This window comes from Diabrotica undecimpunctata, chromosome 11 (assembly GCF_040954645.1).
Source record: "Diabrotica undecimpunctata isolate CICGRU chromosome 11, icDiaUnde3, whole genome shotgun sequence".
Taxonomy (NCBI): Eukaryota; Metazoa; Arthropoda; class Insecta; order Coleoptera; family Chrysomelidae; genus Diabrotica; species Diabrotica undecimpunctata.
This window is the reverse complement of record NC_092813.1, coordinates 29,682,027-29,688,955: the sequence shown is the minus strand read 5'-3', so window position 1 is coordinate 29,688,955 and position 6,929 is coordinate 29,682,027. Positions and strand designations below refer to the sequence as shown.

At 32.7% G+C, this 6,929-nt stretch overlaps 1 long non-coding RNA gene across 1 annotated transcript; it reads left to right on the top strand.

Annotated features, from left to right (window-relative positions):
- Window positions 1-3,710: 3,710 nt before the first annotated feature.
- LOC140452976 (uncharacterized) lies at window positions 3,711-6,209 on the top strand. Its single transcript, XR_011952269.1, has 3 exons — window positions 3,711-4,024; window positions 4,079-4,137; window positions 5,906-6,209. It is a non-coding gene; the product is annotated as an uncharacterized lncRNA (long non-coding RNA).
- Window positions 6,210-6,929: the final 720 nt, after the last annotated feature.

Genomic DNA, 6,929 nt, shown 5'->3' with positions numbered 1-6,929 from the left:
TGAATTTTACCTATTGATAAATAGAAATAATATATTTTGTATTTGATTATTAATGTAATAATAAATAAAATTTTTCTTATATCTGAACAACCATTATTTATGCAATATAAATTTAAAAACCTTTTTATTGTAATAAAAAATAAGTAAAATTACTATTTGTTATACCAAAAGTAATTAATAGTTAACATTATAAAATTACTTTAATTTAATAAAATATCAAATATCAAACGTTTATTCAAATAAAAATTAATTCGTAAAATATTTATATTTAAGAAAAAAATGTGATTTGTAAAGTAAATATGATATTAGTTTGAAAAAAAAACATTATCATAATATCATTTTAAAACTACAAAATATTCTATAAAAGATTCAGACGATGACGTAGAGTTTTATCAAATGATTTAGAAAAGTTTTTCTAATTTTTTTTTCTTATCGGAAAAATCGTTTGAAAATTTTTGGAAAAAATCATGGTATAACTTACAGAAAATGGAAAGGATTCTACAAATTAGATTTTACCTCAAAAAATTACGAAAATTTTCATTTACGGAAATTTTTTTGGAAAATTTTGAGGAAAACTCTACTTGACGCTTCTCAGAATAGTAGCAGAAGTGAGCATACAAATTTTCAAATCAATCGGTATAAAAATATCATAATAAAATCAGTTTGAAAATTGTTACCGAGACCTAAAATGCGCAGACAAGTGGTACATTTGACCCCGTTTTATGGCTCTCTGTACCAAACCAGCTGTCCGCCCTTTTGGATTTAGAGTTTTTAGGGGCTAAATAATGAGCCATGAAAATGGCGGACATATTACTTATCGTTAATTTTTCCCCAAAAAATTGCAATTTCACCACTGTCCGCCACCCCTTATGTATCCACTCTCGCGTCCGCCCTTTGGGATTTCGTCTAGTTATACCAAGATCTTACTCTTGGCAAATTTTCAGCCATATTATCGATCGTTAATTTTTCCGAAAAAAATGACAACTTCAGCCCTGTATAGCCACCCTCTGTACCACGAGGGGCGTCCGCCTGTAAGGCAAAGTCTTAACCCAGTTACAATGAATATATTCCAATAGAGAAATGTCATATTACTGATCAGTTCAAAATTTCGGCTCTATCTCTTGGACTATAAGGAAGCGATAAGTGGTTTGACAGCATAATAACTGCTTGTGTAGTTTAGTTTTTTCAGTGATTCTAGGCAACCTATTTGGGTGGAGTTTTGACTTGTTCTTGAATGAATTCAGAATCCAGCATCCCGCTGAAGTATTGGATTTTTATAATATAATTATTTGACAACCTTTTGTTGGCCAACCACCTAGAGCGGAGTTGAGCCGAAATACATTGATTTCGTATGTTCCGTTTTAAATTCGTTCAATCTGTATGTCTTATTAGTTAGTACACTTGTTCGTTTATTTTTTCTGGACCAGATTGTATTAGTTTATATAAAACATTACATTCTCCTGGCGGTTTCTTTGGTCTTTGAATTTCATGCATGTATGTGAAACATTTTTTATCCATCTGAGTCTTTATTTATTCATTTTGCTTTTTAATTTTCTCATTCATGATTGTACCATCATAATTGATTGTTCCATCCTTTATTGACAATTCCGCTCTCGCTTACTCCTATAATTTTATATGCTGCTTGTCATATTTGGTTATTTGACTATATTGTATGATTTTGCGATCGTCATATTCTTCATTGTGGCTGTCGCCATGTGGTAGTCCATATCTTCGTTTGCCCTTAGTACTTTCATGAGTCCCTCGCCTTATTATAAATTTCATTTTAAGCTAAGATGTTTGTGGTCTTTGATTTTCTATATTCCTATCTGGGTCTCTCCAAATCATTTTACGTTTCCCTTTATGTTCAAATTTTGTTGTTACCTTAAGTTAATTGACATATTATTATCATTTGTTGGTTAATGTATGTACTTTTTTCATTTCCTACTATTTTTTGTAATATTCTTTTTTCAGTTAAGCATTAGGTTACCTCATGATAACTATTTCATTTTTTTCTTTTTCAATATTTTACTGTCTTTAGTAATTCTCCATCTTCATTGACCATCCTTAGTACTTCCTGATTAGATTTTCTTGGTGCCCAAGGTATCTTCATCATCCGTCTACGTATTATAAATAATCTCAACGACTAGTAAGCGGTACTGACGAATTATGATATTTTGTAACTATTTACATATTCTTTTTATCTACATTACAGCGTTTTGAAAAAGGAATAAAACAATTCCGAAAGCTGGACAAAAAGTCATAAGTGTTTCTTTAACGTCCCTTTAACCTTCTGACTGCAGCCCTAATTTTCCGTCCGGCTCGCGGAGATAAGAATACGGCCGGGGTCAGAAAGCCGTGCCTGTCGTAAGAGGCGACTAATGGGTAGGAATAGGGAGGTGAAGAGCCGTCGCTTGAGGTGTCGGGTTGGTAGAAACGCACACGGTCGCTTCGGCGACACGGTCACCGGTCTACATTCCTAGTATCCGAGACGAGACTCTCGTGGGACCACTCTACTCCCATTCCAAAAGAGCCTGGTGAGGTTGAACGAGCTGGGCCCGTACATACCTCTCCTGACCTTGTGTCAGGCGTGGTGTGGGTGCCCCGGCACGTACCCACCGGGAGATCTAAGAGTGGTAGAGGAGAGATCCTCGGCGGCGACCTGTCTACGTGCGAGGGGAAATTCCTCCGCCTGCCGAGCCTATCCGCCCGTGGTGTGGGAATAACGGGTAGGTGAGGTACTCGCAATACAGGTACTACGGGGAGGGTGAAGCCCCCACGTGGTGTGACTTGCACACGCTGCGTGGCACCTTCACTTTGGTGTCGGACTCGTAGGGGCAGAGGTTTCACTATGGGCGTATGTCGCGAGATAGGTAGCCCAGGGTCCTGCCAGGTCTTTGTACTTGGAGGGCACGCACTTTAGCAATGCAGCCCTAATTATCCGTTCGGCTCGCGGAGATAAGAATACGGCCGAGACCACAAAGCCCTGCCTGTCGTAAGAGGCGACTAATGGGTAGGAATCGAGAGGTGGAGAGCCGTCGCTTGGGGTGTTGGGTCTGTAGAAACGCACTCGAGGCGCTTAGGCGTCGCGGTCACCGGTCTACACTCCTAGTATCCGAGACGAGACTCTCGTGGGACACTCTACTCTCATTCCACCTCTTTTGACCTTACACCACCATTAAGGGCGCCGGTGTCTCGGCATGTACCCACCTGGAGATTTAAGAGGGATAGAGGAGAGATCCTTTCCGCCCGTGGGAGGGACTAACGGATGGGAGGCGTAATCACAACACATATGCTACGGGGAGGGTGGAGCCCCGCGATGCTTTATGCATCGTGCCACCCTCATTTTGGTATCGGACTCGTAGGGGTAGTGGAGGCGCTTGCGGTCGTATGCCGAAAGGCCAGGTAGACCAGGGTCCTGCCAATTTTATAATTGGAGGGGCACAAAGCATAGCCATGCAGCCCTAATTAACTGGTTGTTTGTATATATGTGTATATATATATATATATACATATGTATATATATATATATATACATATGTATATATATATATATATATATATATATATATATATATATATATATATATATATATATATATATATATATTGATTCAACTATCTCTACCAGTCCCAAGACACTTAACAGACCACCTAAGACCCAGTTGAAATATAATGTTAAAAGAAGTATATATTGTATTGTTTAGGTGGTTTTATTGTATTAATTCAAGGGAACTTGAGAGGGGTAAAAAAATTTATAAAAAAAAAATTTAAGATAGTAAACAATCTTTACCAGACCCAACAAACTTAACCGTTTTCCCAGACCCTTATATATGAAAAAGTATCATTCACTGGACGGACCCAGTCCCCGCAATGTTGCCAAATTTTTTGGCGCTAAAATGATTGGTAGTGTGCGTTTTGTGGTTTACTTGTTAGTTATTAGCGGAAGTTAAAGTTCGCTATATGTTTTCCAAGATGAGCCAACGTAGTAAAATGTTAGTTCAACTAGCTCAAAATAATTTAAAGGGTAGGTGATATTATAATATAAGTGATATAATTTACTAATATTAGTGTTTTACAGATGTATATGAATTTCATAATTCAGAAGATGAAAATAATACAGGCTCTTTGACGACTGAGGTAGGCAATATTATTTTTTGACACCACTAAAAACAAATTATTAGAACCCGCTTAGATATAACATACATAAATAAAGGTTTAGTTCTAAAACTTTTGACTTGGAGCACGTTTACATTAAAAAATATGTTTATGGGTTTAAGCCACAATAATTCGAATTAAAATTATATTTTTGTATTGACGTTTTGACTTCTTAACCGAAAGTTGTTCATAAAATAATAAAATTTATATAAAACATCAATATTAGATTAATTACGGTATATACAGTCGTTTTATTAATACATTTATAGGGGCTTATTTCTGTAAACGTACTTTTTAATAAAAATAGAGTTAATAATATTAACTACAATATTTATTTAAGGAACGCAAAGAACAGCAATTTTATGTTTAGTTACTATAAACAGAAATTCCCGCTATTTCGCAATTTATTTCTCAAATATAAATCAAGTTTAAGGTCAAGTCGTTCGTTAAAATTTTTTAAATATTAAATTTCAATAGGTATTTTTAGTTTATTTTAACCAACAACCTCAAATTTCAATCGCTTGAACATATGATTTGTGTATTAAATACACAGCAGTGAAACTTGGATTGATAACTGTTTATGTTTTTATAAATATACTTTTCCGGCTCCATTCAAAAACCAATAAAAGAAAAATTGTGTATTTATGCGTGTCATACAGAAAAACATCTGAAATTTATCCCTAAAAACTATTATATTGATATTTAAAAATATATGTTTAATATGCAAATAATGTAAATAAAGGCATTTTATATAATAGTTAAAGATATAGTCCTATTCATATGTTAGGGTTTTGCTGGCATTATCTAAATAAAATACATAATATATGTTTAATTAATTTTGGTCACTATTAATATCATCTTGAATTTTCATAATATTTTAATAAAGAATTTTCTTTTTGAATTGAAACGTTTTTTCTTATTATATTTAAAATGCAATACGAATATAAAATTTATTAATGTGAGTAGAAAATAAGAACTTTATAAAACAAGGTGCAAAGAAATTAAGAACGCCTAACAAATGACTAAAGATATTTTTGTATTTTATATTCATTAACTGGTATTTATTAAAAACACTTTCTTTTTTTATTTTTTTTTATTTGCTAGTAAATATTTCATATTTAATGTATTGTACTAAGCTAAAATAAAAAATTGCAATCTAGTACTCTACATTATTGAGCCTAGACATTGACGTGTTTTAAGAAACATATGTTAATGATTATGTTTTTTGATATTTCTTTGACAAATGAAAAATCTATTAAATAATAATATGGATTCAAATGAAAATAAAAACTTATAACTATTAATATTTAATTTCCGAAAACAAACTTTCAACCCTGTCGAAACGCGTCTTCACTTCAGCTAGGTCTTCATTTGCATCGTTTCTGTAAAACACTTATAGATATGCATATTTATTATAAGTAATATTAATAATTAATTAGGTATAATAAATGTAAACGAAGGAAAAATAAAATTTTAAAATCGAAATGTATTCCCAATTGTGAACGCTTCCCAAGATACGTCACGCAGAAAAGCATAACGCGTTTATAAATTTCACTCTTTAAAAAATTTCCATAAAGGGGGCCTTATATGACAATTAATTCTTAGAGAGTAAACTCCAAAAAAATTTTGCATATTCCTGATTTTTAATGAAAATATTAGTTCCGTTAATTTTATATTTATGAAAATATGAACTCATATTAGTGTGCAAGTACTAACGTTTTTATTTAAAAAGTAAAACTTTTTTTTCTAGATATTAAATAAATTACCAATCGAAGATCAGGAAACCAAGGTGTATCATTATCTAATAAATGTTCAATTGGGAGCTCCTGGTCAAAAAACCAATAATGCGAATTCTAAAGAAGGTCAAGAACAGAGCCTTAGTGTACAAATCCCTTTACAGTTATGTGAAAGTGGAGAAATTTGCAAAGGGAGAATACTGACCTTATTACTGAGAATGAGCCTTTGCATAAAAAAATATCTCGCGAAAAATGGACAGAAAAAAACAAAAAACTTGTGTTAACTTTTTTTGCTACACATGTAATAAACAAAAAGGCGCCAAAAAACAGGAATGTATGGCTTTCATAAATTTAAATTTAAATTTATTTGAAGAAAAGGACTGAATCAGAATTAAAACTTTAGTTTATAACACCTATCGTTTAAAATAACTTTTTAACTTTTATTGTTCATTGTGATGCAATTTGTATAAAACTAATATTTTAGAATTTCACTACATTTTGTTTTATATAAAATGTTGATTTTATTAAATATTTAAATCCTGTTTTGCCTTAAGTGAATGTCGACAATTTAAAAATAAATAAATTATAAAACAGCTCCTAGTTATTATTACACACCTGCAATGTCATGATAGTTTACATTTAGGATAAATATTTTACTACATTTTGTTTAAGTAATTTGTATTCCATACAGAGAACCATTTAAATACATTAAAAAAATTATAAAATTAAACACAGAATCATTTTCCAAATTAACTGAGGAAGGAACGATAGTTATCAAAGAAGATTATTAAGATTGGGTGAAAATTTTATTGTAACGCTTTCGCTTTCGCAGTCAAACCCCCTCCCTCCCTTATGAGCACTGAAGGTGATTTCTCATAAGGACTGGCTGCTTTTTCAAGGTTACTGCGAACTTACTATATTTATGCGCACTCTGGGTAATGAAGGTGCCCATAAATGTAGCCTAATAATTACACGAGGTGTCTATAAGCGACTTTCTCCCGTTATCATCTGATCTCTTAATGTGATGTTATGCAGAGT